Source organism: Triticum urartu, chromosome 5A (genome assembly GCF_056163025.1).
Source record: "Triticum urartu cultivar PI428250 chromosome 5A, HENAU_Tu73, whole genome shotgun sequence".
Lineage (NCBI taxonomy): Eukaryota > Viridiplantae > Streptophyta > Magnoliopsida > Poales > Poaceae > Triticum > Triticum urartu.
The window spans coordinates 241292416-241306988 of record NC_141877.1 but is presented as its reverse complement, the minus strand read 5'-3'; positions in this window follow the sequence as shown (position 1 = coordinate 241306988).

The window sequence follows — 14573 nt, the reverse complement described above, 5'->3', positions numbered from 1 at the left end:
ACCTCCACGTCGGGAAACAGCCCTCCGCCGAGTGAGCCGTGTCCCTCTTCAGTCGGGCCAAACTGCTGGTGCTGCTGTTGATACTTCTGTGGCTCCTACTGCTGATGTGGAGGAGGATGATTATGTGGGAGATTATGAGGATGAGGTTGATCAAAATCAGAACTACATGCCACCACCAGCACAGCAACCACCAGGTCGTCCACATGCAAATAATGGCAATGGTAGGGCTCACCCTCAGGTACGAGATCATGACCATCTCCCTAAACTAAAATTGAATATTCCACCATTTGAGGGTAGATATGTTCCTGATATATATCTTACTTGGGAGTTAGAAACTGAACAACGAGTTACATGTTTACAATATCCCGAGGAGAGACGTGTTCCTGCTGCTGTTTGTGCATTCACTAGTTTTGCATGTGTTTGGTGGTCTGAGCATTGTAGATTATATCCTATTCCGGCTACTTGGGCTGCCTTGAAAACTGCTATGCGTACTCGTTGGGTTCCACCATATTATCAACGTGAATTACTTCAAAAATTGCAGCGCTTAAGACAGGGAAAAAATTCTGTAGAAGAATATTATCAGGAATTACAAACTGGCATGATTAGATGTGGTATTGTTGAGGAGAATGAAGCTATGCTTGCACGTTTTATGGGTGGATTAAATAAAGAGATTCAGACGATTCTAGAGTATAAGGAGTATACTAATATCACTCGTTTATTCCATCTTGCTTGTAAAGCTGAACGTGAAGTGCAGGATTGACAGGCATTGGCGCGGACTAACTTTTCTGCAGGTCGACCTTCCTCATGGACACCACGTGCATCATCTACTTCCGCACTTCTGCTACACCGGTGCCTCCGTCGGCTGCCACCTCCAACCGTGATACAATAAAGCAGGCACAATCACCACTATCTGCCAAGAGCACACCTTCTGGGCCTGCAAAGAGCTCTTCTTCATCCATGGCATCAATAGGGCAAACACATGATATTATTTGTCGACGTTGCAAGGGTGGAGGTCATTATGCGAGAGAATGCCCATCTAAGCGTGTGATGATTGTTACTGAGGATGGTGGGTATGAGTCCGCTAGTGACTATGATGAGGACACTTTGGCTCTTATTACACGTGACGAACACGGTGGAGACGATTCTGATCATGAGACGCAATACATGGCTCCTGAAGATGCTGACAGGTATGAATGTTTAGTTGCTCAACGTGTTTTGAGTGTGCAGGTTACACAAGCTGAGCAAAATCAGAGGCATAATTTGTTCCATACAAAGAGAGTTGTGAAGGAACGTTCTGTTCGGGTGATCATAGATGGAGGGAGCTGCAATAACTTGGCTAGCATGGAGATGGTGGAGAAGCTATCTCTCACCACAAGACCACATCCACATCCTTACTACATCCAATGGTTCAACAACAGCGGCAAGGTTAAGGTAACACGTACTGTTCGTGTGCATTTTAGTATCTCTACATATGCTGATTATGTTGATTGTGATGTGGTACCTATGCAAGCATGTTCCTTATTACTTGGTAGACCATGGCAATTTGATAAAAATTCTGTACACCATGGTAGAAACAATCAGTATACTCTTGTCCATAACGATAAAAATATTACTTTGCTTCCTATGACTCCTGATTCCATTTTGAAAGATGATATTAATAGAGCTAATAAAGCAAAACAGGAGACAAATAAGAGTGAAAATCAGATTGTGGCAAAAGAATTTGAGCACCAAATGAAGCCTAATAATAAACCATCTACTGTTGTTTCTGAAATTAAATTGAAAAGTGCATGTTTACTTGCCACCAAATCTGATATTGATGAGCTAGATTTCAGCAAATCTGTTTGCTATGCTTTTGTGTGCAAAGAGGCATTATTTTCATTCGAGGACGTGCCTTCCTCTTTGCCCCCTGCTGTCACTAACATTTTGCAGGAGTTCGCCGACGTCTTTCCACAAGACGTGCCACCGGGATTACCACCTATTCGCGGGATTGAGCATCAAATTGACTTAATTCCCGGTGCATCATTACCCAACCGGGCACCATACCGTACCAATCCAGAGGAGACGAAGGAGATTATGCGTCAAGTACAAGAACTGCTCGACAAAGGTTATATACGCGAATCCCTTAGTCCTTGTGCTGTTCCTATCATTTTAGTGCCGAAAAAGGATGGTACGTCGCGTATGTGCGTTGATTGTAGAGGCATAAATAATATTACTATTCGTTATCGTCATCCTATTCCTAGGCTAGATGATATGCTTGATGAATTGAGTGGCTCTACAATATTCTCCAAAGTTGATTTGCGTAGTGGATATCATCAAATTCGTATGAAATTGGGAGATGAAAGGAAAACAGCATTTAAAACTAAGTTTGGATTATATGAGTGGTTAGTCATGCCTTTTGGGTTAACTAATGCACCTAGTACTTTCATGAGGTTAATGAACGAAGTTTTACGTGCTTTCATTGGACGATTTGTGGTAGTTTACTTTGATGACATATTGATTTATAGCAAATCTTTGGAGGAACATTTGGAACATTTACGTGCTGTTTTTATTGCTCTACGTGATGCACGTTTGTTTGGTAACCTTGGAAAGTGCACCTTTTGCACCGACCGAGTATCTTTTCTTAGCTATGTTGTTACTCCACAGGGAATTGAAGTTGATAAAGCCAAGATTGAAGCTATTGAGAGTTGGCCGCAGCCCAAAACGGTCACACAAGTGAGGAGTTTCCTTGGCCTCGCTGGTTTTTATAGGCGTTTTGTGAGAGATTTCAGCACCATTGCTGCACCTCTCCACGAGCTTACCAAGAAGGATGTACCTTTTGTTTGGGGTACCGCACAGGAAGAAGCTTTCACGGTATTGAAAGATAAGTTGACACATGCTCCTTTACTCCAACTTCCTGATTTCAATAAGACTTTTGAGCTTGAATGTGATGCTAGTGGAATTGGATTAGGAGGTGTGTTATTACAAGATGGAAAACCTGTTGCATACTTTTCTGAAAAATTGAGTGGGCCTAGTCTGAACTATTCTACTTATGATAAAGAATTATACGCTCTTGTTCGGACCTTAGAAACATGGCAACATTATTTATGGCCCAAGGAATTTGTTATACATTCTGATCATGAATCTTTGAAACACATTAAAAGTCAAGCAAAACTGAACCGTCGACATGCTAAATGGGTTGAATTCATTGAGACTTTCCCTTATGTGTTTAAACACAAGAAGGGTAAAGAAAATGTTATTGCTGATGCCTTGTCTCGTCGTTATACTATGCTTTCACAACTTGACTTTAAAATATTTGGTTTGGAGACCATCAAGGATCAATATGTTAATGATGCTGAATTTAAAGATGTATTGCAGAATTGTAAGGAAGGGAGAACTTGGAACAAGTTCGTTCTTAACGATGGATTTGTGTTTCGTGCTAACAAGCTATGCATTCCAGCTAGCTCCGTTCGTCTTTTGTTGTTGCAGGAGGCGCATGGAGGAGGATTAATGGGACACTTTGGCGTCAAGAATACGGAGGATATACTTTCTACACATTTCTTTTGGCCAAAGATGCGACGGGATGTTGAGCGTTTTGTTGCTCGCTGCACTACATGTCAAAGAGCTAAGTCACGACTCAATCCTCATGGTTTATATATGCCTTTGCCTGTACCTAGTGTTCCTTGGGAGGATATATCTATGGACTTTGTTTTAGGTTTACCTAGAACAAAGAAGGGGAGGGTTAGCATATTTGTTGTCGTGGATAGGTTCTCGAAAATGGCACACTTTATACCATGTCATAAAAGCGATGATGCTATTAATGTTGCTGATTTGTTCTTTCGTGAAATTATTCGCTTACATGGTGTGCCAAATACTATTGTTTCAGATCGTGATACTAAATTTCTTAGCCACTTTTGGAGATGTTTATGGGCTAAGTTGGGGACTAAGCTGCTTTTTAGTACTACTTGTCACCCCCAAACTGATGGACAAACTGAAGTAGTCAATAGAACATTGTCTACTATGCTTAGGGCTGTTTTGAAGAATAACAAGAAAATGTGGGAAGAATGCTTGCCTCATATTGAATTTGCTTATAATCGTTCATTGCATTCTACTACTAAGATGTGCCCTTTTGAAATTGTGTATGGTTTCCTACCTCGTGCACCTATTGATTTGTTGCCTCTTCCATCTTCAGAGAAGGTTAATTTTGATGCTAAAGAACGTTCTGAATTGATTTTAAAAATGCATGAGTTAACTAAGGAAAACATTGAGCGTATGAATGCTAAATATAAACTTGCTGGAGATAAGGGTAGAAAACATGTTGTGTTTGCACCTGGAGATCTTGTTTGGTTACATTTGCGTAAAGATAGATTTCCTAATCTGCGCAAATCAAAGCTAATGCCACGTGCTGATGGTCCTTTTAAGGTGTTAGAGAAAATAAATGATAATGCATATAAACTTGAGCTACCTGCAGATTTTGGGGTTAGTCCCACTTTTAATATTGCAGATTTGAAGCCTTATTTGGGTGAGGAAGATGAGCTTCCATCGAGGATGACTTCATTTCAAGAAGGGGAGGATGATGAGGACATCAATACCATTGTTACACCCACAGCCCCTACTGTTACATATACTGGACCAATTACTAGAGCTCGCGCACGCCAATTAAATTACCAGGTACTTTCGTTTCTTGGTAATGATTCAAATGTTCATGAGATTATGATGCTGCCTAAATTGGATACATTTGTTTTGCTTTCAAATGAAGGGCCTAGCTTGGAGAAGGATGAACATTGGAGCAAGAACACGCATGAAGTTGATGGCATGCGCAAGGGGATCAAGAACGGAGTTACAAGTGATGATTTCAGGACTTTGAAGCCGCCATAAGGAGTGCATGAAGCCATGGATGAAATATACAAGATGCCACTTCATAATATTCGTCCATAGGCTATTCTAGGTGCTGCGTCACCTTATTAATGGGTCAGGCCCATGTAATTTCGAAATACTTAAGTATAGGCTATTTTTAGAGTCCGTATGTGTGGGGAAACAAGAGTTAGGGTTGGTTTCGGACCCCACCCTCAAGGGCCACGAAATTCCCCTCTCTTCCTCCATATATACAACCCTTAGGGCGTCGTTTAGACTTTGGGGGTTTTGTTTAGATTAAAAGTTCGCCATAGCTGCAACTTCGCGTACTTCGTTTGTGTCCAACGACCAGACCAAGACGTCACAGAACCCCACCTAGATCAATAAAGCTTTCATCTTATATTCGCAATATCCAGATTGCAATCTCAGTTTCTTGCTTGTTCTTCGTTTGCTCGCAGGAAACAGGCCCTCGTGGTCAGGTTGATCGTGCTCCGGCGTGGTCAATAACCCCTCGGAAGTTGGTTTAGCGATTGCTAAGGCGCGACGTCTCGCACGTTCGTAGTCGGATCGTCAAGGTCGACTCCCAAGAAAACGATAGCCACCATCTCATCGAAACATCGGGACACCTTTGCCTCTATCACTTGCGCATGCCATCAACTCCATGCGTGTTCTTGCTCCAATGTTCATCCTTCTCCAAGCTAGGCCCTTCATTTGCAAGCAAAACAAATGTATCCAATTTAGGCAGCATCATAATCTCATGAACATTAGAATCATTACCAAGAAACGAAAGTACCTGGTAATTTAATTGGCGTGCGCGAGCTCTAGTAATTGGTCCAGTATATGTAACAGTAGGGGCTGTGGGTGTAACAATGGTATTGATGTCCTTATCATCCTCACCTTCTTGAAATGAAGTCATCCTCGACGGAAGCTCATCTTCCTCACCCAAATAAGGCTTCAAATCTGCAATGTTAAAAGTGGGACTAACCCCAAAATCTGCAGGTAGCTCAAGTTTATATGCATTATCATTTATTTTCTCTAAAACCTTAAAAGGACCATCAGCACGTGGCATTAGCTTTGATTTGCGCAGATTAGGAAATCTATCTTTACGCAAATGTAACCAAACAAGATCTCCAGGTGCAAACACAACATGTTTTCTACCCTTATCTCCAGCAAGTTTATATTTAGCATTCATACGCTCAATGTTTTCCTTAGTTAACTCATGCATTTTTAAAATCAATTCAGAACGTTCTTTAGCATCAAAATTAACCTTCTCCGAAGATGGAAGAGGCAACAAATCAATAGGTGCACGAGGTAGGAAACCATACACAATTTCAAAAGGGCACATCTTAGTAGTAGAATGCAATGAACGATTATAAGCAAATTCAATATGAGGCAAGCATTCTTCCCACATTTTCTTGTTATTCTTCAAAACAGCCCTAAGCATAGTAGACAATGTTCTATTGACTACTTCAGTTTGTCCATCAGTTTGGGGGTGACAAGTAGTACTAAAAAGCAGCTTAGTCCCCAACTTAGCCCATAAACATCTCCAAAAGTGGCTAAGAAATTTAGTATCACGATCTGAAACAATAGTATTTGGCACACCATGTAAGCGAATAATTTCACGAAAGAACAAATCAGCAACATTAACAGCATCATCGCTTTTATGACATGGTATAAAGTGTGCCATTTTCGAGAACCTATCCACGACAACAAATATGCTATCCCTCCCCTTCTTTATTCGAGGTAAACCTAAAACAAAGTCCATAGATATATCCTCCCGAGGAACACTAGGTACAGGCAAAGGCATATATAAACCATGAGGATTGAGTCGTGACTTAGCTCTTTGACATGTAGTGCAGCGAGCAACAAAACTCTCAACATCCCGTCTCATCTTTGGCCAAAAGAAATGTGTAGCAAGTATATCCTCCGTCTTCTTGACGCCAAAGTGTCCCATTAATCCTCCTCCATGCGCCTCCTGCAACAACAAAAGACGAACAGAGCTAGCTGGAATGCATAGCTTGTTAGCACGAAACACAAATCCATCGTTAAAAACGAACTTGTTCCAAGTTCTCCTTTCCTTACAATTCTGCAATACATCTTTAAATTCAGCATCATTAACATATTGATCCTTGATGGTCTCCAAACCAAATATTTTAAAGTCAAGTTGTGAAAGCATAGTATAACGACGAGACAAGGCATCAGCAATAACATTTTCTTTACCCTTCTTGTGTTTAATCACATAAGGGAAAGTCTCAATGAATTCAACCCATTTAGCATGTCGACGGTTCAGTTTTGCTTGACTTTTAATGTGTTTCAAAGATTCATGATCAGAATGTGTAACAAATTCCTTGGGCCATAAATAATGTTGCCATGTTTCTAAGGTCCGAACAAGAGCATATAACTCTTTATCATAAGTAGAATAGTTCAGACTAGGCCCACTCAATTTTTCAGAAAATATGCAACAGGTTTTCCATCTTGTAATAACACACCTCCTAATCCAATTCCACTAGCATCACATTCAAGCTCAAAAGTCTTATTGAAATTAGGAAGTTGGAGTAAAGGAGCATGTGTCAACTTATCTTTCAATACCGTGAAGGCTTCTTCCTTTGTGGTACCCCAAACAAAAGGTACATCCTTCTTTGTAAGCTCGTTGAGAGGTGCAGCAATGGTGCTGAAATCTCTCACAAAACGCCTATAGAAACCAGCGAGGCCAAGGAAACTCCTCACTTGTGTGACCGTTTTGGGCTGCGGCCAACTCTCAATAGCTTCAATCTTGGCTTTATCAACTTCAATTCCCTGTGGAGTAACAACATAGCCAAGAAAAGATACTCGGTCGGTGCAAAAGGTGCACTTTCCAAGGTTACCAAACAAACGTGCATCACGTAGAGCAATAAAAACAGCACGTAAATGTTCCAAATGTTCCTCCAAAGATTTGCTATAAATCAATATGTCATCAAAGTAAACTACCACAAATCGTCCAATGAAAGCACGTAAAACTTCGTTCATTAACCTCATGAAAGTACTAGGTGCATTAGTTAACACAAAAGGCATGACTAACCACTCATATAATCCAAACTTAGTTTTAAATGCTGTTTTCCATTCATCTCCCAATTTCATACGAATTTGATGGTAACCACTACGCAAATCAACTTTGGAGAATATTGTAGAGCCACTCAATTCATCAAGCATATCATCTAGCCTAGGAATAGGATGACGATAACGAATAGTAATATTATTAATGCCTCTACAATCAACGCACATACGCGACGTACCATCCTTTTTCGGCACTAAAATGATAGGAACAGCACAAGGACTAAGGGATTCGCGTATATAACCTTTGTCGAGCAGTTCTTGTACTTGACGCATAATCTCCTTCGTCTCCTCTGGATTGGTACGGTATGGTGCACGGTTGGGTAATGATGCAGCGGGAATTAAGTCAATTTGATGCTCAATCCCGCGAATAGGTGGTAATCCCGGTGGCACGTCTTGTGGAAAGACGTCGGCGAACTCCTGCAAAATGTTAGTGACAGCAGGAGGCAAAGAGGAAGGCACGTCCTCGAATGAAAATAATGCCTCTTTGCACACAAAAGCATAGCAAACAGATTTGCTAAAATCTAGATCATCAATATCAGATTTGGTGGCAAGTAAACATGCACTTTTCAATTTAATTTCAGAAGCAACACTAGATTGTTTATTATTATTAGGCTGCATTTGTTGCTCAAATTCTTTTGCCACAATCTGATTTTCACTCTTAGTTTTCTCCTGTTTTGCTTTATTAGCTCTATTAATATCATCTTTCAAAATGGAATCAGGAGTCATAGGAAGCAAAGTAATATTTTTATCCTTATGAACAAGAGTATACTGATTGTTTCTACCATGGTGAATAGAATTTTTATCAGATTGCCATGGTCTACCAAGTAATAAGGAACATGCTTGCATAGGTACCACATCACAATCAACATAATCAGCATATGTAGAGATACTAAAATGCACACGAACAGTACGTGTTACCTTAACCTTGCCGCTGTTGTTGAACCATTGGATGTAGTAAGGATGTGGATGTGGTCTTGTGGTGAGAGATAGCTTCTCCACCATCCCGATGCTAGCCAAGTTGTTGCAACTCCCTCCATCTACGATCACGCGAACAGAACGTTCCTTCACAACTCCCTTTGTATGGAACAAATTATGCCTTTGATTTTGCTCAGCTTGTGTAACCTGCACACTCAAAACACGTTGAGCAACTAAACATTCATACCTGTCAGCATCTTCAGGAGCCATGTATTGCGTCTCATGATCAGAATCGTCTCCACCGTGGTCGTCACGTGTAATAAGAGCCAAAGTCTCCTCATCATAGTCACTAGCGGACTCATACCCACCATCCTCAGTAACAATCATCACACGCTTAGATGGGCATTCTCGCGCATAATGACCTCCACCCTTGCAACGTCGACAAATAATATCATGTGTTTGCCCTGTTGATGCCATGGATGAAGCAGAGCTCTTTGCAGGCCCAGAAGGTGTGCTCTTGGCAGATAGTGGTGATTGTGCCTGCTTTATTGTATCACGGTTGGAGGTGGCAGCCGACGGAGGCGCTGGTGTAGCAGAACGTGTGGAAGTAGATGATGCACGTGGTGTCCATGAAGAAGGTCGACCTGCAGAAAAGTTAGTCCGCGCCAATGCCTGTCGATCCTGCACTTCACGTTCAGCTTTACAAGTAAGATGGAATAAACGAGTGATATTAGTATACTCCTTATACTCTAGAATCGTCTGAATCTCTCTATTTAATCCACCCATAAAACGTGCAAGCATAGCTTCATTCTCCTCAACAATACCACATCTAATCATGCCAGTTTGTAATTCCTGATAATATTCTTCTACAGAATTTTTTCCCTGTCTTAAGCGCTGCAATTTTTGAAGTAATTCACGTTGATAATATGGTGGAACCCAACGAGTACGCATAGCAGTTTTCAAAGCAGCCCAAGTAGCAGGAATGGGATATAATCTACAATGCTCAGACCACCAAACACATGCAAAACTAGTGAATGCACAAACAGCAGCAGGAACACGTCGCTCCTCGGGATATTGTAAACATGTAAATCGTTGTTCAGTTTCTAACTCCCAAGTAAGATATATATCAGGAACATATCTACCCTCAAATGGTGGAATATTCAATTTTAGTTTAGGGAGATGGTCATGATCTCGTACCTGAGGGTGAGCCCTACCATTGCCATTATTTGCATGTGGACGACCTGATGGTTGCTGTGCTGGTGGTGGCACGTAGTTCTGATTTTGATCAACCTCATCCTCGTAATCGCCAGCAAAATCATCCTCCTCCGCATCAGCAGCAGGAGCCACAGAAGTAGCAACAGCAGCACCAACAGTTTGGCCAGGTGCAAGAGGGAGACGGCTCGCTCGGCGGAGGGCTGTTTCACGATGTGTAGGTAGTCGTCGTTGTTGTTGTTGTAGAGGTGCGTTAGGTGCAGCCGGTGGTGGTGGTGGAAGACGCGCGAGCAATTCATTAAACCTGTTATCGAGCTTAGTTTCGAACGTCTTCTCCATGTCATCTATCTTCTCCATGGCCTCTTCAAATCTGTTTAGCTCATCCTGCACCTGTCCATTCATCATTTGCTAAAATTTATCATGCAACTCCTGATTCGTCATGTTCTCCCAGTCAGTCTCGTCGGCTTGTGATCCTGCCATGGTTAGCAACAATAGAAAACACACAAGAATATGATCCTACAGAATACTAACAAGAGGTGGTGGTGGCGGGTGTCACAAATCCGTCAAGCAAATCTCAAATTCTTACCAGTTCTTACCCAGCAGCAGGCGGTGATCGGCAACCGTTGTAGTCAAAACTCTCAAAAGCTTGGATAGAGCGATTGCCAGGGAGAGTCAAACGCACGACGTAGAGGTATGTGGAGCTGGGAAGGCTTATAGTATGGTAGCAAAAAGGGTCAGCAATAATCAATTCAGAGATGCAAAGTTGAATAAACGCTCAACGACGGTACTGTGCTGGTCCTAGGCTAGACCGTGCTAGAGACGCGAGCCTAGAACACTAACAAAATCACGACGCTGCACGTAAATAAGGGAAAAGCACACTCTAGAACTTTTTTTTTCGCTTTTTTTTGCGCTCCTCTTTTTTTTGCGAAAAATTACTATAATGGCGAGTGTCTCAAAACTCTTCCCTCGTCAAACTGATAGGATGGGCACGAAATTTTTTTTTCACTTTTTTTTTCGGAAATCAGGGCAGCGACGACGAAAAAGTGCGACAAAAAATCACTATGATGGCATGTGGCTCAAAAGACTCAGAAAAACCTAAAAATAGGATAGGGAAAAAATATTTTTGCCCGTGAAAATTTTGGCCTAAAAACTGCCCGGGGGTCTCCAGACTCTTTTTTTTTCCGAGACCTACGCAGGCAAGGAAACACGAATCGGAATTGAGGTTGATCTCAAGAACAAACCTAATATGAGAAGAACTCGGATTGGTGGTGGATATATGGTTACAGATTGGTGGTGGTATATGGATACAGATTGGTGGTGGTATATGGATACGGATTGGTGGTGGTATATGGATACGGATTGGTGGTGGTATATGGATACGGATTCAGAACGGTGGCGGATAAGCAATGGTGGTAGATGGGCGATGATGATGGTGCGGCGGCGGCGTGACAACTTATGACCAAAACTCGAAACTCTAAAAGACTAGACTCTAAGACCAGCAACTTGACACGACGATGCAACCGCAAATTCAACAAAGCAAAAACCCTAAAAAGATTATGCAAAGGCTCAGATTGGTTCGGATATGATGAACTAACCCTAATTTTTTTTGTGGCTTTTTCGTGGACTGTAGGTATGAAGAACAGACTCGATCTAATCTACGAAAAACTGTAAAAATCTCACCGAGCAACCTGGAAATCTGATACCACTTGATAAAGGCAAAGGTGTCCCGATGTTTCGATGAGATGGTGGCTATCGTTTTCTGTGGGAGTCGACCTTGACGATCCGACTACGAACGTGCGAGACGTCGCGCCTTAGCAATCGCTAAACCAACTTCCGAGGGGTTATTGACCACGCCGGAGCACGATCAACCTGACCACGAGGGCCTGTTTCCTGCGAGCAAACGAAGAACAAGCAAGAAACTGAGATTGCAATCGGGATATTGCGAATATAAGATGAAAGCTGTATTGATCAAGGTGGGGTTCTGTGACGTCTTGGTCTGGTCGTTGGACACAAACGAAGTACGAGAAGTTGCAGCTATGGCGAACTTTTAATCTAAACAAAACCCAAAGTCTAAACGACGCCCTAAGGGCTGTATATATGGAGGAAGAGAGGGGAATTTCGTGGCCCTTGAGGGTGGGGTCCGAAACCAACCCTAACTCTTGTTTCCCCACACATACGGACTCTAAAAATAGCCTATACTTAAGTATTTCGAAATTACATGGGCCTGGCCCATTAATAAGGTGACGCAGCACCTAGAATAGCCTATGGACGAATATTATGAAGTGGCATCTTGTATATTTCGTCCATGGCTTCATGCACTCCTTATGGCGGCTTCAAAGTCCTGAAGTCATCACTTGTAACTCCGTTCTTGATCCCCTTGCGCATGCCATCAACTCCATGCGTGTTCTTGCTCCAATGTTCATCCTTCTCCAAGCTAGGCCCTTCATTTGCAAGCAAAACAAATGTATCCAATTTAGGCAGCATCATAATCTCATGAGCATTAGAATCATTACCAAGAAACGAAAGTACCTGGTAATTTAATTGGCGTGCGCGAGCTCTAGTAATTGGTCCAGTATATGTAACAGTAGGGGCTGTGGGTGTAACAATGGTATTGATGTCCTCATCATACAGGATCACACGAGCAAGTTCATTCAAATATTACATCTTTCGCGCACTTGTCTACTACAAGACGGCACCCTTCAGGACACCCTCATAATACATCTCGGGGTGGCGATGCTCCTTGCCCTCCGGCGGCCCTTCCTTGATCAGCGGCGTCCAGCTTGGCCCATTGCACCTTCACACGGGCGAAAGCCCGGCGTGCACCTTCGATGCAGACGGACAGCTTGATAACTTCCAGCCGTGGGTAGGCATCCACAAGCCGCCTCACCAGGCTGAAGTAGCTGTTGGGAAGGGCGTCGCCAGGCCACATCCGGACTATCAAGCCCTTCATGGCCTGTTCGGCCGCCTTGTGTAGCTCGACCAGCTGCTTTAGCTGGTCGCTCATAGGTACTGGGTGTTCGGTCCCAGTATACTGGGCCCAGAACAACTTCTCCGTTGAGCTTCCTTCCTCGGCCCAGTAAAATTTTGCGGCATCCGACACGCCGCGGGGCAAATCTGCGAATGCTCCTGGAGAGCTCCGGATCCGGGTAAGTAACAGGTAATTTATTTTCACATGCTTGCTTTGCATATAGAATGCCTTACCCGCCGCTATCTTCTTCATCGCATCAATCTCCTGGAGGGCCTTTTAGGCTTCGGCCTTGGCATTCTTTGCGTTCTCCAGGGCCATGGCAAGCTCGGACTCTCGCGTCTTCGAGTCAAGCTCCAACGCCTCGTGCTTCGTCATGAGAGCTTGGAGCTCTTGCTGCACCTCGCCCACCCGCGCCTCTTGTTTTTCCCGCTCGGCACGCTCCCGGGCTGCTTTGTTTTCGGCCTCAGACAACGCTGGCTTCAGGGCTGCCACTTCGGCCGTGGCCCCTGGCAAATTCACGATGATCCTGTCATTTTGCAATCGCATCTTTCTTATATATATCTATAGACTGGGTATTACTTACCTTTGTTCTCCTCGAGCTGCCTCTTGGCAAGGCCGAGCTCTTCCTTGGACCCTTTCAGGTCCTGCTTCAGTACGACGACCTCCGCAGTCAGTGCGGCAGAGGCCAGCAGCGAAGCCTGCATACGCATATAGACATACTTATATTAGACTCCTGCGATATTGTTTGATCCTCTGTTCGGCTTTTCTTTGTGAACACCGAACAGAGCATCAGGGGCTACTATCTATGCGGTAATATTTTTCCTATATTTCAAAAACTTACCTCAAAGCCTGTTAGAAGGCTAGCACAGGCTTCAGTCAGTCCGCTCTTGGCGGACTGAACCTTATGTACCACCGCACTCATAATACTGCAGTGCTCTTCGTTGATGGAAGCGCTGCGAAGCGCTCCCAGCAGATTGTCCGATGCCTCTGGATGGACAGAGGCACCGGCACAGGCGCCTTGCCCCTTTTGGAAGGACGCCGCCTGCCCAAGTCCGGAACCACTGGGGGTTCCGGCGCGGTGTTCGGCTGAGGGCCAAACTCGGAGCCCTTGGGAGCCTTGCTCCCTCTGCTCCCGGAGTCCGGAAGGTCGCCTTTAGGCGCCTCCGGGACTGTCTCCCCTCGACCCGGTGCCTCTTGAGACAATACCTCGGCATTGTCCGTAGGGCCAGGGGAGGTGGCGGTCGGAAGTGGATCGCTATCCATATCCGACGAGCCCAGGGAACCGTCCGACGATGCGTCGATACGGGCTCGTGGCGGTCTGCATAGTCATAGTTCGGCGTTAGGAGAAGCAGTGCGACAAAGGGATGCTATGAGTTACTCTGGTATCCGAATACTTACGACTTCGCCAGGGGCTTGTCCCTGAGCAGCCACTCGTTTTCGCCTTCGGCGGCGGTGGTGGAGTAGTCCGGAAGGAGAGTCCTTCCCTTCTTGGACCCTTCGGCCTCCCCAGTTGGGGCGACCTTCTTTTCTTTTCTCCCCCTACTGGAGGGGGAGC